The sequence below is a fragment of the Gnatocerus cornutus genome, chromosome 8, assembly GCF_029298725.1.
Source record: "Gnatocerus cornutus isolate USDA-ARS CGAHR chromosome 8, icGnaCorn1.1, whole genome shotgun sequence".
In the NCBI taxonomy this organism is placed as follows: domain Eukaryota; kingdom Metazoa; phylum Arthropoda; class Insecta; order Coleoptera; family Tenebrionidae; genus Gnatocerus; species Gnatocerus cornutus.
The window spans coordinates 2,384,500-2,399,503 of NC_142240.1; positions in this window are offsets into that span (position 1 = coordinate 2,384,500).

Below are 15,004 nucleotides of genomic sequence, written 5' to 3' on the forward strand. Positions count from 1 at the left end.
TCTACCTCAATGGAAGCTGCCATAATTTTAGAAGGGTTTGAAAAGTCGTTAAAGCAGCATAATTTAAGATATAAAAGCGATGGCGACAGCAGTGTTTTAAAAAAAATTAGAATAGGGAAGCCGAATGGTCTGGCATATTTTATAGAAAAAATTGAATGTCGGAATTATGTTTTGCGTAATTATTGCAACTTAAGGAAAGATATTTTGAATGGCCCACAACACATTTTTGACAATCACAAAAATTGTGCGGAATACTTTTGTAAGAAAAGTGGCCAATTAAATGAAATTCAAATTTCAAAACTCCATTTTGTACAAAACGTTTATGCAGTCAGGGAATGGAGTTGCAAATTCATCTGCCAGTTTGTTGTTGACGTTGACAACAACGCTGTAGAATCATTTAATTCAGTGGTAAATAAATTTATTGGTGAGAAAAGAATAAATTTTTCTTATAGAGGATGGTACCAATGTTGCGGCGAAAATGTTGGCACTTTTACAACAAGATTTGTGGAAACTAAATTAAAAAAAAAACAACACTTCAAGTAGGAGTAGAAGGAGTGCCGATTCTGATTATGGAAAAAATGCTCACACTCAAATTCAAATGCCGGATATGACACATGCCGACTTTGAAAGAAGAAAATCTGATTTCATAAATGATCTCAATAAGTGCGATGTTATTTCAATCGAAGAAAATACGCGCGGCCAGAGAAATAATAGTTTATGGATCAATGAAAGAAATATTCGATTAACTGCTAGCAATTTCGGAAAAATTTGCAAGATGCGAGATACCACTAATACAGCGAACACTGTGAAAAATATTATATGCAAATCAATACCAAAGGTACTGCCCAAGTCTATTCAGTTTCGCATTGATTGTGAAGAGGAAGCGCGAAAACAATTTGAAGTTATCACTGGGATGACAGTATTACAATGTGGATTGATTGTTGAGAAAATTTTTAGGGACATCTCCTGATGGTTTGGTTGGTTCTGATTGCATTCTAGAAATTAAATGTGCTTATACCGTAAAAAAAGAAATGGTCGAAGATGCAATAGACAACAAAACAATCACTTTTTGTACGATTGATCCGAACAGCAATAAGATAGTTTTAAAGCCATTAGATACATATAAACTTTTATTAAGTATCAAAATAAGGTAATTAAAAAAACACGAACATTTGCAGTAGAGGACATGGTTGCTGCAGGTAAAGAGGAGGTGAAATTAGCTCTCGAAGCTAATGAAACCGTAAACAACATTCCATCAATTTCGGTAATTGTTGATGGAGCTTGGAGTAAGCGATCATACAAAAATAGTTATAATGCTCTTTCTAGAGTTGGATGCATAATAGGAGCAAAGACCAAGAAAGTCCTCTATGTTGGTGTCAAAAATAAATTTTGAGTTGTTTGCGAGAAAAACAAAAAAAACTTAAAAATCACACTTGTTTAAAAAATTGGAACAAAACTTCAACATCTATGGAAAGTGGAATAATATTAGATGGTTTTCAAAATTCAATAAACATGCATGGTTTAATTTATAATAAGATAATAGGTGATGGAGATAGCAGCGTTTACAAAAAAAAATTGAGACAATAAACCATACGATCCAAATGTTTACATTTAGAAAGTAGAATGTCGAAATCACATTTTGCCCAATTTCTGTAACCGACTGAGAGATCTCTCGAAAATGTCTGGAGAGAATATTATTTTACGTCAGTTTTTAAGCAAAATTTAGATCGGCTATTGTGGGTGCAATAAAATACCGCAAAAAAGAAAATTGCAGTTTTTTGGAAAAAATTAATTCTCTGAGAACAGATATTTTGAATTATAGTAATCATATTTTTGGAGACCATACAAAGTGTGCAAGTTATTTCTGTAAAAACGTTGGTCAAATGAATAATGTGATGTACACTGACCTCGTAAATAGCTCAATATATAAACAATTTTATAAATGTCTAAATCGAGTGGCTGATCTAGTCTACTACATGATGTAGATAATAATCCTGCAGAAACTTTTAATTCTGTTGTAAATAAAGTGGTAGGTGGAAAAAGAATTATTCTTTGAAGGGATCTTATGAAGGGACATGTTACATTGCTGCAATTAATTATAATTCAAAAGGTAGATTTTTGGAACAATTTTTAGACAAGAGTGGCGAGTTTACGCAAAAATACTTAGAAAAACGCAGTAAATTACGACCAAAAAGTCAAAAGAAGACATTTCGTCGCAATAGTGTAGATTCCGATTACGGTCGTGACACCATCGACGAAATTCCTGATATGGATCAAGAATCTCTGATACTTGCTCAACAAGAATTTATAAGAATATTAAAATCAAATCCAAATTTAATCGAAAAAAATACATTAGGGCAACATACAAACCCAGATTGGTATAATGAAAAATCTCTTCGATTGACGGCAAGTCATTTTGGTAAAATATGTAATATGCGACCGTCGACGAATACTTCAAATACTGTCAAATTAATATTGTATAACAGTGCTAGTATTCATAATGCGATTTATCCCAAACCCCTACAGCATGGGATCATTAATGAAGCAATTGCAGTAGATAAGTTTGAAAAATTATTTAATTTGAGAGTTCAAAAATGTGGCTTATTTGTGGACCAAGAAAAACAATTTTTAGTTCCATCTCCAGACGGCTTAGTATGCAGTAATGCAATAATTGAGGTGAAATGTCCGTATTCCGCTAGGGATATGACATTGGAAGAAGCCGTCCGAAATAAAATAATAAATTATTGTTTGATGGCTAGCGGAAGACGGTACTATTCGATTAAAAACTGGTCATAATTATATGTACCAAATACCGGGTCAGTTACATATAACAAAAAGAGAAATGTGTTATTTTGTAATTTAGATAAATAAAAAAGTATACACTACTATAAAAAAAAAACACGATCAATTTTGGGCAGCAAAAATGGTTGATTCGCTTGAAAATTTTTATTTCAAAGCGTTATTGCCTGAAATCGTGGATTCACGCGTCAAAAGAAATTTGCAAATTAGGACCATTTTAAAAAAAGACTTGTAAATATTAGACGTATTTTGTAATATACAAAAATATTCAATCTTCTACTGTCTGGGCATACAGCTAGCTGCGTAGTTTTCTACCGCAGTTATAAAGGCAAAGAAGTAAAAAATGTTTTTTCCTAAACACATACTAATTTTGACGTTCTAATATAATATTTCGATATCCGAACCCAATTATTAACCAGTTTGCTCATTATTAGTGATACAACCTCCCGCTTAAATACGACTGACTTAATCGCAATCAAATTATTGCACGAACTAGATTAGACTAGTGCTAATTTGAATCATAATCAGTAAACTTCGATCTTCTTTTCGAGCTGGAAGATTGTAAAACGGTTTATTAGACCCTCTTAGCTTGATGGACAGCTGTCAAAGACCAAGTTGAAATTGGATGCATATTTACGAAAACAGATATTTAGGTTGGCTCCGGTGCAGCCTTAAGAAAAAATAAAAATTTGCATTTCTCAGAAGACATTCAAAATGGACCTGCCTATATATTCGCTGGTCCTAGTACCTTCGAATGACATTTAAAAATTATTGAATTGGCAAACATTGATCAACTGAATTGATCTGTACAATATTGCCCAAGACCAAATAACTTTGAAAAAGATGAATATGATGACCACACCCCACAAGTGGCAAGAGAGAAAACAAAACCAGCAAAATCAGTAAGACTTTAGCGTCCAACTGGAAAAACCTCTGGGAAGCGCATAAAAAACGCCATAAATACAAACTTGAACAAGAGTTTAAACAAGTAATTTTTTGTCTGATTTATTCCACAGTTATCTATAAACCTTTTATTCTAAACCGTATGAATAACAAACCCTCGTAACTGCGCAGAAAAACTGCGCAGCTAGCTTAAGCATGGGTTGTTATTTCTGTTAGAAAAACTGAGAAATGAAACGGTTGGTCATAACAATGGCGTAGCTTAAGGGTCTACGAGCCTGCCCGAAAATTTCGTGTTTGAAAAGTATGCAACTTAAACAACACCTTTGATTGACAGCTGCCAAAAGGGATTACCGAGGATTTGGTAATGAGGGAATCATAAACTTTATGGAAACGGTCGCTTGACCTGCACATTTCCTAAGAAACCCAGCGGTTGGAACAATAAATTCGTGTTGGACGAAAGATGAGTTAAAATATCAGGATTTGAGTTTCTCTGCGTTTTGAGCTTGTGAAATTTCTGGTTCTAGTAGACAAAAAATTTACGGGCGTAATTTTTTTTCAATTAATGGAAAATGTATGTATAAAATCCCCAAATTTCCAGTTCCCATAGTACGTAATGGAAGAATGTTTTTTTAATTGAAAAATGTAATTTTCGTAAATGTGATCCAAAATTTTTCCTCACTGGTCGCCGGGGAAATTTTAAAATTACTTATTATTTTAATATTTTTATTTGAGAAAAACGCATTTAATTTTTTTTAACCAAACCTTTTACCTGACACATGAGTTTTTGGACCTTTTAGACTCTGTTGTTTTCTGTGATTTAAAAGTTAACTCTTCATAATAATACATCCCACTAATCAATAAAAATACTTCCCTAATTAATATTTTTTAAGCCAGAACCACTCAGGAAAAGCAAAATTGGCGTTTAATGTTATTATGCAAAAAAACTATTTTTTAAAAAATCTGAATCCACTTGTGTCTTTAATTGTACGAATTTTACACAATAATCCTTGTCTCTAATCTTACCTGCTACCGGTGGATTTTATAGGTTACCAATAAGACAATTAGCTTTCAAATATGTCGAAGCTAACACCATAATTTTCATTTCAAGAAAAGACTGTAAAACCCAAAACCTATAAATAAATACCTTGAAAAAATATTTAAATTCTTTCAATTTTTGGATACTTGTGTTTTTGACTGGGCTCGACTTGTAAATCAATGTACTTTTTTAAATTTCTAGAGTTTTATCGATTAAAGTTCAATGTTGTTTTTTGATGTTTTGCTAGAAATACGGGTTTTTGTTGAAAAAAATGCATAGAAAATAGGAAAATGACTAAGAAAACTAGGCATAATAATCTGAGTTAGAATATATCATATATTTAACTACTTATTGTTTCAACATATAGTGTATTAACTTAAAAAAATGTATGTTTGAATAAAAAATAAGTACCTTCAACTTTTAACTTTTTTAAAAACAAGGGAAAGTCTGAAAAATATACTTGAAAAGGTAAAATCTCTAATTTTGAGTGTTTTTGAAAGGGAAATTCGCTTCGCTCATGGAGATTTTGTCCGAAATTTGTTTGAACGAAACCGTATTCATTTTTGTTCTGAAGTAGCCCAACAGAAAAAACAGGGTAAAAAGACGAATTTTAAGTATTTTTAAATGGTAACTTTTCTTGGCCGAAACCGTATTCACGTTTGATAAAACAAGATATATTTCTTAAAATTTTGACTTTTTTAAAAAGGGTGACTTCGAAAAACCGAGCGAATTCTTTAAAAATTTTAACTTTTTAAAAACTTTTGAAAACCAGACTAAAAGCATTAAAAACAAAGTGTTCTGAGAGGGCCTACTAGTACAAAATTCAAAACAGGGTAAAATCTTTGAAAACAGGACAAAAGACGAATTTTAAGTATATTTAAATTGTAACTTTTCTTGGCCGAAACCATATTCATATGTGTGCTGAAGTGGCTCCATAGAAAAACTGAGCAAAAAAGGCAAATTTTATCTTTTAATTAAGAAGACTGTTAAAATAGGACTAAACTGCTTAAAAAACAAAGTATTTCGAAAAACCGGGCAATTTCTTTAAAAAATTTAACTTTTTAAAAGCTACTTTGAAAACCAGGCCAAAACCGTATTCATTTTTGTTCTGAAGTAGCCCAACAGAAAAGCAGGGTAAAAAGACGAATTTTAAGTGTTTTTGAAAGAGAAATTTGTTTGGACCAAACCGTATTCTTGTTTGAAAAAACGGTGTATTTTCCTTGAAATGTTGACTTTTTAAAAAAAGGGTGACTTCGAAAAACCGGTCAAATTCTTTAAAAACTTTAACTTTTCAAGTTAGTTTGAAAACCAGGCTAAAAGCATTAAAAATGTGTTGTGTTCTGAGGGGGCCTACTAGTACAAAATTCAAAACAGGGTAAAATCTTTGAAAACAATGTAAAATTCCTAATTTTAAATGTTTTTAAATGGGAAATTTGTTTGTACGAAACCGTATTCACGTTTGATAAAACAGGATATACTTCTTAAAATTTTGACTTTTTTAAAAAAGAGTTCGAAAAAACGGACAAATTCTTTAAAAAATGTTAATTTTAAAATATACCTTAAAAACGGGTGTCTTTTCACGATTTTTCTGCTTTTCTGTTAACCCTTGAAAATCGGGGTGTTTTCCTTAAAAAGTAGCTGTGTTCTCAAGGGGCCATCTTAGTAGTTTAATTATACGAATTTTAAAAGCAATTAAAAATGTATTTCGGAAAACCTATAAATAAATATCTTGAAAAAATATTTAACTTCTTTCAATATTTGGATACTTGTGTTTTTGACTGTGCTCGACTTGTAAATCAATGTACCTACTTTTTTAAATTTCTAGAGTTTTGTCGATTAAAGTTGGTCAGTTGCTTTTATCAAACTTGCACGTCAGCAGTTTTTGACAAAATTTGGTGTTTGGGAATAAATTGTGTTTTTGATAATTTTTATCAACACCAAGATTTGAGCCAACAATTTTATTAAAAAACGGTGATGAAAAATATTAGGAATAGTTCCGAAAGTAAAAATGTAATTAGCGGTTTTAAGTCAGAATTATCGGATAAAGTTTTTGAAATAGAAAATGTTCCCAATAATACACATTTAATAATTGCGGAAAAAAGGTCTTCTAATTTAAAACTGGAAAATACGAAATGTAAAATTAATGCGTAAATAACAAAATTTTGTGTGAAAAACAGTGAATTATACCGAGTCCGGCAACAGTAATAATCACCCTCAAAATCGTTTTTAGTTTCAAAAATAAATATTTGCAATTTTGCATTCGCTTTATCAAGTTTAACAATCTAAAGCAAAAATTTGCGATGCGTTAGAAGAGTAATTTTTAGCGATGTTTGAGTTTTTGCGTAAATACTCGCGAATTGTTTTTTTAACATAACTGTGACCAGCTTCATCTTAAATTTAAATTAACTGAGCATAAATTGCTGTTTTAACAAGTTAGTTTTCAAAACTATGACGGACAGTGGCAAACTACATCAATTTTTTACAAGTCACTTCAATTTTGATTAACGTTGATTGTTGCACTTTTTGGATACTAAATAGAAATAGTTAATTATTTACATTGAAAAATAAGAACTTAGGGCCCGATTTTAAATCAGTGGCGTAAAATTGCGTTGTCGCAGTTGAAGATACCTTTGCTCCCTACCATCGCTAAAGAATTATTTACAATGTCAGGATTAATATGAAGGTTTACTGCCTTAATTACTTAAATATTTTTAACACATTTATATTAAAATATATATATATATATATATATTGAATGGTTCCAAAAACCCTCACAAATAGATAAAAATTACACAAAATTACACGCGACGCCAAAACTATCGGTGATAAAGAACAAGTTTTTGCGTCATCTTCTAGAGCTTCTTCGATTATCCATTAGCGTATGTAAATTTTTAAAATTTTACCTCTAAGACAATTTTGGGGGTGACCACAAATGTTGCCGGACCCTGTATCAGAGATAATAAAATATTATTTCTCAATACACTAGCTACAAGTACCTTCCATATTTGTTGCCGAGAGCGACCAGTTGGGTCTTTACCTGCTTTTACCCGATAGCAGTTTATTACAATTGGGCGGAACGTCAGTGACCCCCTAGTGAGCGGTCGTAAATCATGAGATTTGCATAAGATGATTTGCGTTAGTTGTACTGTTGGTTGCCTATTTTTGATTTGTTTTTTTATTAATAACTTCAAAATTATAGCATAATGACAAAAACAAAAGTGTCACCTCCATAGAGGTTTTAATTCTCCACATGTTGGTATTTTTTTTAACTTCGTAGGTTGCTTCATATTCCTTAAAAACGAAAAATGGGAATTTCAGTTTTTAATTATTTAAAGTCAAATTTTTCACTTTTTCAAAATTCGAAGATGTCACCTCCATAGCTCTACCTGAGACGCATACATACAGAGGTCGAGCGATTTTTCAAAGTCCAAAATGCGCTTCAAAAACGAAAAATCGTAAGCCATATACGGGTATATGCGTAGCGTAGACCCTTAACAAAGGCAAATGAATTATACGGGTAATGTATGTACCCCAAAATTTCAATGGACAATTCTCCATCAAAATTTGACAATCATGTTGTCCTATTCCGGCAACTAGCGCTTCTAGTTTCTTCATAATTCACTATTACGCATTTTTTAAAGAAAAACGAATGAATAATAATTATATGAATTAATAATTATATCTTATGTCTGCTACACGCATATACTAAACGTGAAAAAATGATTTACTCACCTAAAAACGCTGACGTAGTTTGGCCACAAAACACTACAAAATGTAAAACCTATGTAGATGGCTAAAGCAAATTTAAAACATCAATTCTTGATAAAGTTTGTTAAAAACTCTGTGACGCGCACGTCATATTACTTCGAAGAGTTCAAAACAGAATAATGATGAAATTTTAAAAGTTACTATTTCTATAGGTTCAGGTAGAAGTGGGGTGCGCTGGGGTGGTTATTGGTGGGGTAAACAACCAACCGTATTACATGCAACCCTTTTTGAATTTCCACAAAATAGGGTATTTTATTACCTAGCTATTGTTTCCCAACTGATTACACATTTGAAATTGCAAACTGTGCAAATACTTGTTTGGTTCCCGTGTAAACATAATCATCATAATCCGTTGCTTACAGTTGCCAGTAAAATCATACAGGGTGATTTTTTTAAAACGGCAGGCGTTGTAGAATTTTTATTTATGAACCGATTTGAAAAATTTAAAAAACAAATTAAATGGTTTTTAGGTTTTTAATTTACTATAAACTGATAATTTTAAAAATTTTCTAAATGTTTTAGTATCTTTTGGGCGATACTCAACTTTCTTATTTTAAATTGGAACCCATATTGTTTTTTTCATAATTTGGAAGATGTTAATTTTCTTGATTCAGAAATGTGTAATATGTTCTACTTTTAACCAAAAATATTTTTTAAAAAATTATCAAAATTGAAAAAAAATAAGCAATAAAAGTTAATAAAATCTAGGTGCATGGTGTCAAATAAAAGAATGCCGTTATTGTAATGTCAAAAAGCAGCAAATAACAGAAAGGATCGGCAATTTTTTTTTTTAAATTATTAATAACAAAAGACAATAATAATTACAAATCAGAAAAAACAACTACCTAATTTAATTAAAATACTGTTGAAACGTCTTCCCGCTTTTTTTATTGCACAATTGACACCTACGAGAAATGCATTGTGCATTGTAAGGTGTAGCCCCATCTTGTTGAAAGAAAACTTGTTCTTTCTGTTATTTGCTGCTTTTTGACATTACAATAACGATATTGTGTTATTTGACACCACGCACCTAGATTTTATTAACTTTTATTGCCTAATTTTTTCATTTTTGATATATTCTTTTTTAAATATTTTTTGTAAAAGTAGAACATATTACACATTTCTGAATCAAGAAAATTAATATCTTCTAAATTATGAAAAAAAAAAATATGGGTGTCAATTTAAAATAAGAAAGTTGAGTAGCGTCCAAAAGATACTAAGACATTTAGAAAATTTTTAAAATCATCAGTTTATAGGAAATTAAAAATCATTTAATTTGTTTTTTAAATTTTTGAAATCGGTTCATGAATAAAAATTCTACAACGCCTGCCGTTTTTTAAAAATCACCCTGTATCTGCAATTTCGCCTACGTTTCTTTATCAGGCTTTGTGTCTTATCACAAGATAAAGGAATATTGTCCAGGATGAATTAGAAAGGTCCTGTCGGGTCTATCTAGACTAATTATGCGCGACTTTAAATCCAAAGATTGAAAAATATAAAAATGAACTTTTTCACAAATGAACGAAACAAATACAACAGTAAAATCTTGTTAAGTCGTACGATTTGTTCTATTTGAAATAAAAAACACTGCAAAACAAGCAATGCATTTCAGTCTCTTTAGTAGTTAATTTCCGTTTGCATTCTTACAATCAGCATTTGTTGTAAAAAAAGTCTTTACACCTGCTGTACTTTTTTAATATTAAGCAAAGATAAGAGAAATTAAAGAAAGACAGACATTTATAATAATTTAACAATTTGTTTCTTTTCTACTTTCGATAATAATATAATTAATGGCCCTGCTAATGATACAATGACACAATGACATGACAAGTTTTATTCTTGTGTTGACCGCAAGTGGTATTTCGGTAATCAATATAAAAATTAAAATTGAGTAATTTGTGACAAAAAGTGTTAGTCCTGTCTGAAAGCTGTCTGAAAAATCGCGCACCACCGTGATACTGTATCATCGAACAGTGCCATAGATCACCGAAAAAATGTTTTAAAAAAATGTTTTTAGAGATATTATTATAAATTTATGAGTAAGATTTCTGTGCAATAATGTTATATTCAAATGAATTTGTTAACTAAAGAACCTTTTGTATGAAAGAATGTTGCCAAAAAAGCAAAAAAATCTTGTGAAAAATGACGGAAAATTCTTGTATCGAGATGTTTAACAAAATTTGCTTACTTTTTGTTAGTTTCTAATAAATTTGATGGTTAAGCACTGGCCGCCAACTAAGTGGTTTTTAATGACCAAAATTTGGTCACTTAGTAGGAAAGGTTAAAAGCGTTCCAACAAGTGCTGATGGAATTCAGTTGAAACGCTTTCAACTCCATTCGACTTCAGGTAATCTGGTCATACTTAGACGGTTCTTGTCCTAATGAGCATTGAAATTTCGACCATTGCAAATCACTTAGCCGGGCGGCTGGTATTTAACCATAAATCTGCTTATTAACTTAATGCAAGGTGTTTGTGAATGTTTCTAGCAGTAAGGGTAGCTCTGAAATTTTTGCCATTTATTATTGCCACTTTGTTTTCATAGTGATTATAACTATGTTTAACTAACGTTTCCGTTACAATTTTGGGTCCAAGTCTTGTATTTTCAGGTTTCAGACCATAACTAGAAAAGTTTTTGTTTCAAAATTAACTTTGTTCTACGATTCAGATTACCTGCAAATGTCAGAGGAAAAATCGAAACCCACATTTGTAATGGACGGCAAATTTCTTTGACATTTCATAGCCACCCTTGATGCTTTTAATCACCTTGTACTTGTGTCCACCCCCAAAATCTCTTTAATTTTAAAGATAAAATTTTGAAAATTTGCATACGCTCATAGTCACTTTGTTAGTCACCCTGTATATTCACCCTGATTCATCATTTTTTTCTCGGAAACGGTGACGTTTCGGAACGCATAATTTGGCCATTATGTCAACTGTGTTGTCTGATATTCGGATTAAATAAAACCTTTGCACTTTATTTGAGTTCACCCTGTATATACCGTCCTTTCCACACAGACAGTTTGAGGTTTCCCAACCTTAATGGGTGCACTTAATGTTAAATTTTTGAATCGACTTTTATGTCAGCGGTTTGAGCAGGAAAAATTACGGCGATAAATGGTTGCTTCGGAAATAATAAATTTTTGCCACATTTGCTGACAGCTGAAGTTTTGAATTAGTATGTCTCAAGAAAGCAAAGGTAAGTAATAAATTAAAACACAAAAAGCACAACCAACTAATAAGGTTAAAGAGAAATTAACACTGTAAACTTACCATTCCATTTTTTCTGAAAATTTGAATATTTCAATTTTGCGCAAAGGGATTTTAAATCTGTTAATGTAATGTAATAACAGAAGCCTTAAAGTATGTAAACATAAAGTGATACGTAAAAGCCCTTTGCGCAATATTTTACAATTGAAGAAATGAAAATTAAAATTAATCTTCATGTGAGTTTTTCTTCTTTTTAGACGTTTTTTCTAATCAAACTTCTGTCAAGAGGAAGCAATTGTGCGAAATCTGTTTCCGATCTAACGGTAAAACATTTAATGATAAATTTGAAGATGTTTTAAAAAAGTTCTGTAATCAAAAATCGCCTGACCGACTAAAAAATTTCAAAAAGCAATTAAAAGTAAAGTGGACAGCGTGCAATAGGCACATTGATCGTTTTAAAGATACGGAAAAGAAATGGTTGGAAGGATTTTGCGTAATTCCAACCACCCGACATTCAAGAGGTGGTCGGCCACTACTAAATTTCCAGGAGTGTAGTGAACAAACAAAGCGTAGGAAAACAGCACCTTTACGCGCGGAAACTGATGCAAACGTTTTATCATATGCTGCACAAATGCAACTAAGAGCTGAAGGTAAAAGTTTTGAAGCAGATGTTGTGAAAAAGGCTACCGAAGAATCAGGATTTGCAAAAAAATGCATCCAAACAGGCTTTGCTCAAAAATGAACATATTTGCCCATAAATGATGTCTTGTCTATGATAATGGAAGCGGGACTATCTAAAAAGCAGTATAATATCGTCAGGAGGCCAAGGAGATATTTCCGTCGTATAAAAGTGATTCAAAAAGCGAAATCAAGATGCTATCCCGAAAACATTGCCGTAACAGAATTGCAGTCTCTTTTAGATCATACAGCATCTCGATTATTATCCGCTCAGCAGGATGTTGTTAACCCTTTCGCATCGGGATCAGCCAAAACGCGTAAACAGAAAGTGTCGTTGATACGCGGGAACCGACTTTTCGCGCAAAGCTAAAACATTCATTTTCGTCGGGATTCGCCCGTTGGCGTTGATATTTTCCGAATGCGCAGCTGCGAATTTGTCTATTCATAACCTAAATTTTCTTCAAAACTTTTTGCGGTGCCGGGAAATAATTTTTTTACTATGGGTACTACCTTCAAGTGTTAAAGGGGGTTGGGGAGTAGATCGAACGACTGTTGGTTCTATACTGAATTTATTTTATAAAAAATTGTGATGATTAAAAACTTAACAATACATTGAACTTAATTATGAGTAGTAGACAATTTCGTAATATTGCCTACATGTACGATTGCTGCTGATCACTGACCGGGTTGAAGAACCTGCTGAACGACAAAAATGCACATATTGCATTTTGGCAAATAGTAAAAAATTATTAATCTGTTTAAGCGATTAAACATCAAGCGAAAAGCTTTCAGTGAACAAGAGCTGGAAGAGTTATTATATGAGAGTGATGATAATAATGATGATTATCTGTTTGATCCTGAAAGTGGCAGCGACAGTGAGAGTTTAGAAGACATAGAGGAAGTTGTCATTGAGGAATCGGAATCTGAGTCTGATGACAATATCCCTATAATGAATAACAACCGTAAGTAGTACGAAAAATTATATTGTTTTTTAACGTTTATATCGCTAGGTCAAACGACCCGAAATAAAAAGGCTAGGTCTAATGACGCTGAAAAATTTGTTTGGGCTGAAAACCCAAACTATAAACCAACATTATACGCGTTTGCCCAAACTGCATCTGGCTGTAAAATTGCTAGTGATGATCCATCAATTTTACAATGTTTTGAGCAATTTTTTTCGGAAAATTTGATCACACAAATTGTCTACCAGAGTAATTTATTTCACCATCAATCAGTTGACGAGGATGAAGCTGTTGCAAGCCATAGAAGAAAATGGAAAAACATTGATAATAATGACATGTATTGTTTTATTGGGTTGACTTTCTTGATGGCATAGGTTAAAAAATTGAAACTTCAAGATTACTGGACAGGCGATCATTTATTATCCACACCTATTTTTGGACAAATTTTATCAAGAGATCGTTACATGGAAATTTCGAAATATTTACACTTTGTGGACAATAGTGTACATAGTAAGGATAAACTAAAAAAAATCAGACTGTTGGTGTCGCATCTGAAAACAGCGTTCCAAAATACTTTTTACCCTTTCAAAAATTTGTGTATTGATGAAAGTCTATCGCTGTTCAAGAGACGTTTATTTTTCAAACAATACATCCCATCTAAACGGCATCGATTCGGTATCAAATTTTTTATTTTATGTGACTGCGAAACATACTACATGTTGGATTTTATAATATACACTGGCACTTCCACTGACATAGAGCAACATTCTGAAGAAGTTGGAAAAACAGGTAATATTGTCCTTACATTGATGCAACCATATTTGGACTCGGGACACACGTTGTATACGGATAATTGGTATACAAGTCCACTCTTGTATCACATGCTTCATACTCGCAACACCAACGCTTGCGGAACCGTCAAACAAAATAGAAAGCATATGCCGAACCTAAAAGGCAAACTCAAAAGGGGTGAAATCAAATATTACGTCACGGAAAATATGCTGGCCCTAAAGTGGATGGATAAGAGGGAAGTAACTGTGTTATCCACAAGTCACTCTCATGAAATTTCTACTACTGGTAAAAAACAACACGACAGTGAAGAAGAAATTTTGAAGCCAAATTGCGTTATAGACTACAATTGCAATATGGGTGCCGTGGACAAAACGGATATGTTGCAGAGTTCGATTGAGTCCGTCAGAAAATCAGTGAAATGGTATAAAAAGGTATTTTTTCATCTGCTCGACATGTCACTAATAAATGCGCATGCAATTTACAAGACAAAATCCGGAGAAAATATCCCGGTAGCCAGTTTTCAACTGCAGCTAATAAAAGAGATATTTCAAAAATATCACAAAAGCAAACCGCGTTCGGGACCAGGTAGAAGAAGTGTAGATGAACATAGTCCACTAAGTTATTAACTTTTATTGCCTAAATTTTTTCATTTTTGATATTTTTTTTTTTAATATTTTTTGTAAAAGTAGAACATATTACACATTTCTGAATCAAGAAAATTAATATCTTCTAAATTATGAAAAAAAAATATGGGTGTCAATTTAAAATAAGAAAGTTGAGTATCGCCCAAAAGACACTAAGCTATTTAGAAAAATTTTAAAATCATCAGTTTATAGGAAATTAAAAACCATTTAATTT